Source organism: Amphibalanus amphitrite, unplaced genomic scaffold, assembly GCF_019059575.1.
Source record: "Amphibalanus amphitrite isolate SeventyFive unplaced genomic scaffold, NRLGWU_Aamphi_draft 000112F_arrow, whole genome shotgun sequence".
Taxonomy (NCBI): Eukaryota; Metazoa; Arthropoda; class Thecostraca; order Balanomorpha; family Balanidae; genus Amphibalanus; species Amphibalanus amphitrite.
The window spans coordinates 424,019-436,787 of record NW_024881607.1 but is presented as its reverse complement, the minus strand read 5'-3'; the positions used below and the strand labels follow the sequence as shown (position 1 = coordinate 436,787).

The 12,769-nt window shown below is 49.1% G+C and overlaps 1 protein-coding gene across 2 annotated transcripts in view; it reads left to right on the top strand.

Annotated features, from left to right (window-relative positions):
* Window positions 1-12,769, top strand: part of LOC122381038 (UDP-N-acetylglucosamine transporter-like) — a 70,258-nt gene that overhangs the window by 51,489 nt on the left and 6,000 nt on the right. The window lies entirely within an intron of this gene.

Sequence of the window (12,769 nt, the reverse complement as noted above, 5' to 3'; positions counted from 1 at the left end):
TTCAGCAATGACGTGTGTTCTACGACGCATTTGACGCATTTATTCGGAGGCTGACTCAGCGTCACAGGGGTCGAAAATAGTCGAAATAGTGGCTCTAGATGCGATCACAGTTTTTTGCGAATAACTTTTGAAGTAAACAAGCTAGGTCAAAACTAAAAGTAGCATCATAATTCTCTCGTCAGTCCGCATCGAAACATATGTGTGTTAACCTCGAGAGGTCAAGGTCAAAGGTTGACTTCAGGTCACGCTACCTCAAGTCGCTTGACCTCAAGGTCACGTGATTTCAAGGTCATCATGTATATCATTCGATGCCCCTTGACGAGCTGAGCACAATGAAGCCATTTGCGCGGCAGTATCTTTTTCCTGTTAGGATTTATTAGCAAAAAACGTTTGGTTATCTTTGATGACGTCACATGCCTTTACAGCTGTCCAATAGGAAATGAGGCATCAAGGTTGTCAAAGTTGGTCATGAATTATGTCATTTATGGTATAATGGACCATGACAACTTGGCTGTCCCAGCCAAGCGACCCTGAGCGCACCGGCCAAGTTGCCCCGCTAGTCCCGGCCAAATAACCCCACATTGCTGTTCTGAAAATGTGTGTCTATAAAGTCGTCATGGCTGTACGGAACTAAATGAAATTGCTCTTGGAACCGCTGAACACCCCTCAAGAATGGCGCTATAATGTCGGAATTCGTTTACAGCCCAAATACTACATGTTTTGCAACTTTTTGAGCGAAGTAAAAGTTGTCATTTTCTAATGAAATTCACGTTTTATTTATTTTGAAGAAAACTATGAGGGGGAAGTTTTGACATTTGTCCTCGACAGTGGCGGTCGCAGGGGGGGGGCCATCAGGGCCATGCCCCCCCAAAGGCAAATCAGGGGGGCCATCATATCATTTGGCCCCCCCAAACAACCGATGGGCCCCCATGGCCGTATGGGGCCCTGGCCCGTATTCGATTGTCACGAGGCTCGAGAAACCCACGCCAGCCATTAACAGCTCCCATACCAGTCTTTGAGGGTCCTACACTGACCTCTGAGGGCCCTTCAGTGGCGGTCAAGCGTCCTCATTGACCGCTGAGGACCCACATTGACCTCTGAGGGCCCTCCACTGGCCTTTGAGGGCCCCTAAACCGGCCTCAGGGGCCCAATCGGCCTCTGGTGGCCTCATTTCTGTCTCTCGAGTCCCAAGACTAACCTTTAAGTGTCTCTGAGGGCCCCGCACTGGATTCTGAAGACCCGATGTCGGCCTCTGAGAGCCCGCATCGGCCTCTGGGGCCCATCTTGGCCGTTGAGGGCCCTCCGCTGGTCTCTGGGGTCCAACGCCGGCCCATGCCGGCCTTTTAGGGCCCCACACTGACCTCTAAGGGCCCCATACTGGTCTGTAAGGACCCACATTAGCCTCTAAGGGCCCCCCGCACTGGATTCTGAAGACCCAATGCCGGCCGCTCAGGGCCCGCATCGGCGTCTGAGGGCCCATCTTGGCCTTTGAGGGCCCTCCGCTGGCCTCTGGGGTCCAACGCCGGCCCATACCGGTCTTTTAGGGCCCCACATTGACCTGAGGGCCCATGCTGCAGTGGCGCAGCCAGGGGGGGGTCAGAGGGTCAGCTGACCCCCCCCCCGAAATTTCTGTCAGGGGCCCGCTCGAGAGAGAGAGAGAGAGAGAGAGAGAGAGAGAGAGAGAGAGAGAGAGAGAGAGAGAGAGAGAGAGAGAGAGAGGAGAGAGGCCCTAATCTAATCGGACGAGCCCGCTTCGAGAAATGCCTACTGGGACACCACGGGTGAGGGGTCGGCCTGGGGCCCCAGGTGGACGGGGCCCGGGCCCCCGGGAGAACGGGCCCGGCCCCTGGGAGAACGGGCCCGGGCCTCCTGGGTGGATGGGGCCCGGGCCCCCCGTTGATGGGTCTGGCCCCCCGTTGATGGGTCTGGGCCCCCGGGAGAACGGGCCCCGGGCCCCGGGAGATTGGAGAACGGACCCGGGCCTCCCGGAGAACGGGCCCGGGCCCCCGGGAGAATTGACCCGGGCCCCTGGGAGAACGGGCCCGGGCCTCCTGGGTGGATGGGGCCCGGGCCCCCCGTTGATGGGTCCGGGCCCCTCGTTGATGGGTCCGGGCCCCCGGGAGAACGGGCCCCGGGCCCCGGGAGATTGGAGAACGGACCCGGGCCTCCCGGAGAACGGGCCCGGGCCCCCGGGAGAATTGACCCGGGCCCCTGGGAGAACGGGCCCGGGCCTCCTGGGTGGATGGGGCCCGGGCCCCCGGGAGAACGGGCCCGGGGCCCCGGGAGATTGGAGAACGGACCCGGGCCTCCCGGAGAACGGGCCCGGGCCCCCGGGAGAATTGACCCGGGCCCCTGGGAGAATGGGCCCGGGCCCCCTGGTTGGATGGGGCCCGGGACCCCCGTGGATAGGTCCGGGCCCCCGGTAGAACGGGCCCCGGGCCCCGGGTGGACGCCGGACCCCCGGGTGAATGGGGCCCGGCCCCCGGGAGAACGGGGCCCGGCCCCCGGATGGATGGGGCCCGGGCCCCCTGGTGGACGGGCCCCGGAGCCCCGGGTGGACGTGGCCCGGGCCCCCGTGTGGATAGGGCCCGGGCCCCTGGTTGAATGGGGCCCGCTAGGGTGACCCGCTTGCTCCGCAAAGCGAATAAGGGGTATTTTCGATCGGTGGGCGTTTGGTTGGTCTTGTGTCCGTGGGTGATGTATCCATTTCGGTTGATTGCTTTTTGACGGCTAAGCATTTTGGATTGGGAAAAAATATCCATTGCATCGAGGTGCTCGTGTCTGATAAGCATGCGTTCTACTATAGAACATGTCATGTGTAGTTTATAACAACGGTTGACGTAGGTTATTGAAAAATGACAGCCATCGATGAATTACTATGTAGAGGTTTCCAACATTTATATTTTTAAGAATACTTTTGCTCGTCATGCAAAAGCGATGATTGGATTTTGGACAAAATTGAATGCTCTTTCCAACTATGCCATTTTCAACTGTCCAACGTACCAGGTCATGCAGTAAAACCCGTGTAATTAAGTAAGTCATTAACAAATACCATTCTCTCCAGCGATTTGTTCCACCTTGTTTTTGATCAATTAGCTTTTCACAATTTTTCCATGAGAGGCGGTACATTTCTTTTGCCAACAGGCGTTGTTTGAACCCGCTCCGTCAAACAGTCACCCGAAAATAGCATTAAGTCCCAAATCTGTCCGAAACGTAAATTTCCCAGCATAAGTGCCCTCACGGGTGCACGTGGCGCGTGCCATCCCTGCACCGCACACCATTCGATAGCCCTTTCGATTCTCTACACGATACCCCGTGGCGATTGGGCCCACGGTTACCGAGATACTGCACGGGGACCGGACCAGTGTCTGGCAAATTTAGTCATTTTCGCCCGATTTTGCAAGCCGATTTATACATACATGTAAAGTCCATAACGCGAATTTGCACTTTGTGAGCACGCGTCATGTGCTCGCTATCAATCCGATCGAGCTGAGACCCTCAAAGGCACGTTGCCCATCCTTAATCTATAAGTTGCGCAAATTTCAGCGCACTTGGCGCAACGGTCGGGCCCGTACCCCGCGCTAAGTAACACCATGCCGGGACCTCGATAGCAGACAGAATCTACGTCACCACATCACCACGCCACAACAAACCCGGCCCATGGCAATACATGTCCCATATGAGCGCGTTAACCCTCGCCGGCACAGGCCATTCCGGCCATTTTGCGTCCTTCGACGGCACAAGAGGGGGGGGGGGGGTGGTACGACCCCTTCGTGTTTGGCCCATGATCGAGCTAGAGCTTCGCGGGAAATACGAGCGTGTTCCCCGTGACGAGAGGAAGCCGACGATGCCCGATTTTAAGGTTCTTGGTCATTGGTTGACCTTCCAGGTCAGGTCAATGACCGAAAAATCGGGAAAATCGGGACCTGTTAGAACGTCGTTAATTGTGGCTGCTATAGGGTTTTTCGGGGTACTGATCATGAATAGTTATCATGTTAGTTTTGATCACAGATGATGTCTTTATGCATTTAAGCCAGGTCGGGTCAGGTCAGGTCAGGTCAACCAGTAGGGGTCCTGCCGGGTATTCGTAGCACCTACGTGCCAGCCGCCTCTGGCAGCTTCGTAACATGTTACGAAGGCACCAAAACTACTTCGTAAATGTTCAAATGGTTGCTAAATTCGGATTCAGCTCCAAAAACTAGCCTGGAAACATGTATAATTCGAAAAAAAGTACCGAGGTCATCATAGGTCAATGACCTGACCTGACCTTCAGGTGACCTTGACATCCACCCTGATGCATGGGAGCAGCATCAACTCACATGTTTGAATGCTTGAAACCACGAAAAGACTGCAAACGCGCGGCTAATGCGAGCCGGCATACGCCGAATCGCGATTCTGGCCAAACATGGTCTCGGAAAGTAGGTCACAGGTCAAAGGTCATTTGGGTCAGGGTCATGAAATTTCTTGGGTAGGTGTAAAACTGATCAACGCGAGGGTACTGAAAGTTTGGTCGCGATCGGCCGATTTTTACCCGAGTTATTCGCGAAAAACCTTAGGGGGGGGGGAAGTTGCATCATCCCCTCCCCCTGTGCCGGCGAGGGTTAAAACTGCTTGTGAGCGAATTCACGTAATGAAGAAGAATAAAGCACAATCTACTACAGCAGCCAATAGATGACTGAGTTAGGACAGGCACGTGGGACTGCTTAAATCTTGTCCGACAGAAGCAGACAACAGTTCCGTTTGCATATATGCTATGCATATTGCGGAAGGGGCACATTTCGGCCTCGAAAGATACGAATTCATACGTCATAGTAACATATTTCTGTCATGGTCAATTCACGTGGAAATTGAACACCGGGTGATTACCGAGCTATTGTTCTATCAAAATTTTCCGATTCAAACTCGCTCAGGGTTATCATGCAGGTAAAGGGGGCCCGCTCAGCAGAATGCGTATGAAATATGGAAAGATTCTGAAAAATGGGTGGGGGGCCCGCACACTAGGGGGCCCGCTTTGGAGGCGATGACCCCCCCCGAAACGAAATCCTGGCTGCGCCACTGCCATGCTGGCCTGTAAGGACACACATTAGCCTCTGAGGGCCCATGCACTGGATTCTGAAGACCCGATGCCGGCCTCTGAGGGTTCGCATCGGACTCTGAGGGCCCATCTTGGCCTTTGAGGGCCCTCTGCTGGCCTCTGGGGTCCAACGCCGGCCAATGCTAGTCTTTTAGGGTCCCATTCTGACCTTTGAGGGCCCCATGCTGGCCTGTAAAGGCCCACATTAGCCTCTGAGGGCCCCCCGCACTGGAATCTGAAGACCCGATGCCGGCCTTTAAGGGTCAGCATCGGCTTCTGAGGGCCCATATTGGCCTTTGAGGGCCTTCTGTTGGCCTCTGGAGTCCAACGCCGGCCCATGCCGATCTTTTAGGGCCCCACACTGACTTCTGAGGGCCCGTGCTGTCCTGTAAGGACCCACCTTAGCCTCTGAGGGCCCCGCACGGGCTTCTGAAGACCTGATGCCGGCCTCTAAGGGCCCGCATCGGCCTCTGAGGGCCCATCTTGACCTTTGAGGGCCCTCTACTGGCCTCTGGGGTCCAACGCCGGCCCATGTCGGTCTTTTATGGCCCCACGCTAACCTCTGAGGGCTCCATGCTGGCCTGTAAAGACCCACATTAGATTAGCCTCTGAGTGCCCAATTCGGTCTCTGATGGTCTCAAACTGCCCTTTGGAGGCCCTGTACTGGTCTCTGAGGGCCCTAAACTGGCCCCTAAGGGCCCAAACCAGCCTCTAAAGGTCCCACACCGGCCTCTGATGGTCCCATTTCTGTCTCTGGGACCCAAACTGACCCTTATGTGCCTCTGAGGGCCCCGTACTGGCTTCTGAAGGATTGATGCCGGTTTCTGAGGACCCATAACGGTCTTTAAGGGCCTCATACCGACACCTGAGGCCCCACACTAGCCTCTGAGGGGGCCCAAAACTGGCCTATGAGGTCTATACACCGGCCACTGATGGCCCTATATGTTCTCTGGGGGCTCAAGCCTTACCTTTGGACGTCACGCACTTGCCTCTGAAGGCCCACATCAGCCTCTGGGGCCCTACCTGGGGCCTTTGAGGCCCTTCGCTGACCCTTGGATCCAACGCCGGCCTCTGGGGGTCTGACACCGTACTATAAGGGCCCCATTGCAGCATCTAGGCGATAGGTATCGCCGAAGCGCTATCGATGGGCCCATAAGTGTAGGAGCCATGGGTGCAGTGGGCGCAGTTGCACCAACAATAATTCTGCATAGGGTGCAGACAGTGTATTCTGCATCCACAATAATCTGGAACAAAGCCCCTTTTCTCAGCAACACTACTTTCCATGCAGCACGACAAACTTAGGATATTTTGCCCACTATCCATCTTTCGAAGCATTTGCTACTGTAATGGTCTTCAAAACTTACATTTGTGCTCAATTGTTAATAAAGCGTACGAAAGGCCATATTTACTTTAATGCGAAATATTACATTAAACTAAATGAAATTAAAGATAAGCTACCCGACGTTTCGCTTATATTTGCTAAGTCATGGGCGATCTAACACATTTCACAAATCATACATTTTTTGAATGCATTCGAAAAATATTACAAAGTATTAAACAGTTTATCAAAAACATCTCCCCGAAGGGAAATTCGGCGATCGATCGATAGAGTTTCTTCATGTCGTTTTCTTTTTAACTCGTTCTGCTATGCTCGTATGTAACTTGAAAAATCCTTGTGATACGTTCGTGGCTTTTTCAGTTCGGATGTATGCCGCCTCAATCAGCCACCTCTCGGTTTTCTTTAGGTCGCTGTGTAGGGCTTCGGCACCATTCCAGTTCGGTAAATGTCCCTCTTTATCAGCGTGCATCACGATAGCCTTCGTCTCCCTGTGGTTGCGTAAATCGTTCCTATGTTCCCGAATTCTAGTTTTAAGACCCCTCCCCGTTTCACCATAATACGCCTTATCACATTTGCTACACGGAATTTTGTATACTATGCTGTCTTCGTTTGATGTCTTGATTTTCTTTTTCTTTAGCATTTGTCCTATCTTCTTGCCCCCTGATGTGACCATCCTGATTTCTGGAGACAGTTGCTGACTGACACTGTCTACCTGTTTGCTGTGAGGAACAACGAGCATTGTTCTTGTTTCATCTTTCTTCTCTTCGTTTGTCTCATTCTCATCTTTCCGTCTATCTGCCCTCTTCTTTATCTCCCACGCTTTGCGTTTCAGGTCGATTATCAGGGCCTCTGGAAATTTTAGCTTTATGAAAGTTCTTGTGATATATTCCAGTTCATCCTTGATGTACTCTGGTGAGCAAATTCGGTAAGCTCTCAAGAAGAATCCGATCACTATACCAGTCTTTGTTCTCTGGCTATGTCTTGAAAAATAATGCACAAAATCATCCTTGTTTGTGGGCTTTCGGTAGACTGAGAATTTTATATCATGATCATATCTCCTTATGATCACGTCCAAGAATGGAAGCATGCCTTCCCTCTCTTCTTCCACCGTCAGTTGTATGGCCGGCTCAACACCATTGAGCCGCTTCAGCAAGTCTTTGACATCACACTCTCTCGGAACAAATGCTAATATATCATCTACGTATCTGTACATGTTGACGTTGTCACCAAGAATGGCTGAATAGTGCTCCTTTTCAATCAGCTCCATGTACAGATTTGCTAACACAGCACTTAATGGCGACCCCATTGCTAAGCCATTTATCTGTACATACTCCTCTCCTTGGAACTCGAAGTTACCGAACTTGATGCAGAGTTCGACCAGTTTAATGTATGACCAGTTTTAGAACTTTCGGATGATATCCAGCTACCCGTCTCCAAAGATGACTACATTAAACTGGTCGAACTCTGCATCAAGTTCGGTAACTTCGAGTTCCAAGGAGAGGAGTATGTACAGATAAATGGCTTAGCAATGGGGTCGCCATTAAGTGCTGTGTTAGCAAATCTGTACATGGAGCTGATTGAAAAGGAGCACTATTCAGCCATTCTTGGTGACAACGTCAACATGTACAGATACGTAGATGATATATTAGCAGAGCTGGGCGCGTTCCTCGATTTTCGGTAGTGCGTTAGCGTTCCTGCGTTCCTCCGGCCGCGGTTAGTGCGTTCCTGGAATAGCGTTCCTCAATTTTTTTTCGCTCGGTGCGTTAGCGTTCCTGCGTTCCTGCGTCCCAAACTATTAACCCGTATTGTATCCTGGCTCTACCAAGCAGCAAATCATATCAAAATCAGTGCAACGCAACACTGTAGCGGACAAAGTAGGCAAATCGCGCCAGTCCAACACTACTGGCGTGTTCTTCACAACCGAAGTCGTGGACAAAGAAATACCGCCGAACCACGCGGCGCGGGCCCAACCAAACACGGGGCGAATAGATCACAGAATACCCAGCAAATACCCAGCATACCCAGAATGGCGACGCGGGGCCGAAAAGCAACTCGACATCTCTTCCGAATCGAATATCTGAAACACGTTTTACCAATATCATCCGTAGGGTTTTCAACAAAAATACGACCTGCTTTAAAATAATAGTTAAGTTGAAAGATGTATCTAAGTAAAAGTTATCATATTCCTTTACACATTTAATGCCTGAAACCGAATCGAATAGTAAACATCACCACTAAATCTAAGCAAGCCTTCCTCGATTCGACCGACAAGTGGCGCCTTTACCGGCAAACACACGTACTCGAGATTCAAACATTTGACACAGAGGTCATTGGCAGCAATATAATTTTTCGGGTGGTTCCGCAAGAACGCAGGAACGCTTCAAAATTTCGGGTGGTGCATTCCTCTTCCTTGCGTTCCTTTGAAAAACTTTGCGTTCCTGCGTTCTTGCGTTCCTAAAAAGGGTGGTGCGTACGTACGGAAGAACGCAGGAACGCACTAAAGGAACGCACTTGCCCAGCTCTGTATATTAGCATTTGTTCCGAGAGAGTGTGATGTCAAAGACTTGCTGAAGCGGCTCAATGGTGTTGAGCCGGCCATACAACTGACGGTGGAAGAAGAGAGGGAAGGCATGCTTCCATTCTTGGACGTGATCATAAGGAGATATGATCATGATATAAAATTCTCAGTCTACCGAAAGCCCACAAACAAGGATGATTTTGTGCATTATTTTTCAAGACATAGCCAGAGACCAAAGACTGGTATAGTGATCGGATTCTTCTTGAGAGCTTACCGAATTTGCTCACCAGAGTACATCAAGGATGAACTGGAATATATCACAAGAACTTTCATAAAGCTAAAATTTCCAGAGGCCCTGATAATCGACCTGAAACGCAAAGCGTGGGAGATAAAGAAGAGGGCAGATAGACGGAAAGATGAGAATGAGACAAACGAAGAGAAGAAAGATGAAACAAGAACAATGCTCGTTGTTCCTCACAGCAAACAGGTAGACAGTGTCAGTCAGCAACTGTCTCCAGAAATCAGGATGGTCACATCAGGGGGCAAGAAGATAGGACAAATGCTAAAGAAAAAGAAAATCAAGACATCAAACGAAGACAGCATAGTATACAAAATTCCGTGTAGCAAATGTGATAAGGCGTATTATGGTGAAACGGGGAGGGGTCTTAAAACTAGAATTCGGGAACATAGGAACGATTTACGCAACCACAGGGAGACGAAGGCTATCGTGATGCACGCTGATAAAGAGGGACATTTACCGAACTGGAATGGTGCCGAAGCCCTACACAGCGACCTAAAGAAAACCGAGAGGTGGCTGATTGAGGCGGCATACATCCGAACTGAAAAAGCCACGAACGTATCACAAGGATTTTTCAAGTTACATACGAGCATAGCAGAACGAGTTAAAAAGAAAACGACATGAAGAAACTCTATCGATCGATCGCCGAATTTCCCTTCGGGGAGATGTTTTTGATAAACTGTTTAATACTTTGTAATATTTTTCGAATGCATTCAAAAAATGTATGATTTGTGAAATGTGTTAGATCGCCCATGACTAAGCAAATATAAGCGAAACGTCGGGTAGCTTATCTTTAATTTCATTTAGTTTAATGTAATATTTCGCATTAAAGTAAATATGGCCTTTCGTACGCTTTATTAACAATTGTCTCAAATAAAACTTCAATTTGTGCTCAAGTACCTAAAAAACACAAATGAAACGGAACACGTGTGATTGAACAGTGAACAGATACCGATGACCCACTGTCAAAGGTTTTAGCACGATGATCTCAGAAAATAGCAAAGTTAGCCGTCTTTACTTTTGCGGTAGTCCATTCACATTTGCGTGAGTTATTGGCATTATCAATGCTTTAAAATGCACTCATCGGTACCTTTTCGACATGGAACATCCTCAAAGCTCGCAATGAGCCTCCGCTCGGGTGCCGCTCCCTACCCCCCCCCCCCCCCGCTTCACCGGCCATGGCCTGGATTTCTGCACCCGTGAACTACGCCCGTGGGCCCCTTTAAGCTAGCACCGGGCCCCCCGGGTCAGCGCAGGGGCCCCTTTGACAAGTTGCCCCCCCCCCCAAACTCCAAGTCTGCGACCGCCCCTGGTCCTCGAATTAGTTTTCCATGACATATGAATAGAGACTAGAGTTATTTCATTCACTTTTATCAGATATTGTACAGGTGGGGGCGGCCAATTTACACCACCGGCCAAATTACCCCAACCTCTCCTACTTTTTGCTTGCTTAAGCGTACTTAAAAAGTTAAGCACAACTTAAGTAGAAATTAAGTCTTAACCCGCAACCCGTTGGGGGTGGGCCCAAAGGGCCCCCCTCTGTGGTTTTTCGGAGATAACTCAGAAACGGCTGCGAACTTCGACTTGAAACTTTCAGTACCTCTCCGGACATCAATTTTACACAACTCCTGACAAAATTAGGTCTCAGGTCATCTCAGGTCACGAACTATAGAGGTCAACCTGAGGTTATGTTCGGCGATTTTTCGTCGAAAAAGTTGTTCACGGAGAAAAATCGCAGAAAATCAGGGTTTCAACTTAGCGACTCAAAAATTGGACCATTTGTATAAAAATGTATGGCAAACGGAATGGCTATCTCGAAATTTCCAAAATATAAAAATATCTAGATCTAGGGATTTTCTAACTCAAAATTTAGATTTCTTGAGATGTTTTTGAAATTTGGGGAAATTTTCAAAAAACCGGTATATATGTTAGAGAACCCCTTACTGGCCTTACACATGCCAAAAATAAACAAAATATCTCCAAAACTACCTGAGATATTGCCATTTAAATGACTGAAAAATAAGCGACTGTTCTTATGACGTCACAATATTTTCGGTATTTGTGCTTGAAATCAGTCGGGACTAATATTTATGATTCTTATCAACCTCTTGGTGACTGAATATGATCACTTACGTGACCTAACTCCTTTTACGTAAAAAGAAATGTTTTTCGTTGTAAACCGGTACAATTTGACCTTATTTGGCCTTTCTGTGACGTCATAGGTCGAAGAAATGGTCAAGGAGGTTTCCGTGGATGCATATATCGACATTTTTTTTAAACCTCACATTTGTTCTCCGGTGAATTTCAGACAAGTTGGTTAGAGACCTTCAAAAAAGGTACAATCACTCGATTTTTCTCAAGTTTGTCTGTCTTGGCAGATAAAGCAATACCAGAACAGGCCTACGAACACACATATTTGATCAGGATCGGACGATTGGACACTTTTAAAAGGAGATATTTCGTGCCTCCCGGAAGTTCACGGGAGAGCAGATGTGGGGTTTCAAAAAAGGTGTCGATATAATATATATATATATATATATATATATATATATATATATATATATATATATATATATATATATATATATATATATATATTCGTGTAAGCAGGCAGTATATTTTCTTGTAGACATGTTTGATTGAAAACGATAGCATACTTAGCTTTTACGTTCTTCTTAGAAAGCTTTTCTTTCCTCCGGATTGTCTTTTTGTGTAATTCTGGGAGATTATGTATAAGGTCCCCAAGACTCATAGATCTGTAAAATTCATGTATGTTTGCACTTTCAATTATACGACGCGTTTCGGAGAAGCGTTCTCCGTCTTCAGGTAAGTACACAAAACACACACACCGTCTTGTCACTGTCTAACGATCGCACTGTCTACTTGAATAAAATAAATAAATAATGATTTGTTTCATATCTAATTGTTCTAATTACAGTTTCGCGACGTTCGATGGGCTATCAGGGTAAAAAAGGACACACTTGAAAAACAATAAGCTAACCAAATCGTGAAGTCACAGTCATTGGACTTCCGGCGGGAGAAGCACAGGAACTCTGGAATAAGTGCCTACTTGTACTTGAACAAGCACTTATTCATTTAGAGTGATGATGCCCCTATGCTCGAGCTGGTCACACATGATCGGTGAGTATTCCTGTATGTAGGCTGCTTCGAGGATCTTTAGGCGTCTGGGGTTGGACTCACGTTGTAGGATGCTGGTGTTTTCCACCAGCTCAGCCTTTGTGATTTCCGTTCCATGGACGTTCCTCGAGTGTTCGGCGATACCGCTGGTGTGCAGGTGAGGCTCACGACGGCTCACCACTCACCTGCACACCAGCGGTATCGCCGAACACTCGAGGAACGTCCATGGAACGGAAATCACAAGGGCTGAGCTGGTGGAAAACACCAGCATCCTACAACGTGAGTCCAACCCCAGACGCCTAAAGATCCTCGAAGCAGCCTACATACAGGAATACTCACCGATCATGTGTGACCAGCTCGAGCATAGGGGCATCATCACTCTAAATGAATAAGTGCTTGTTC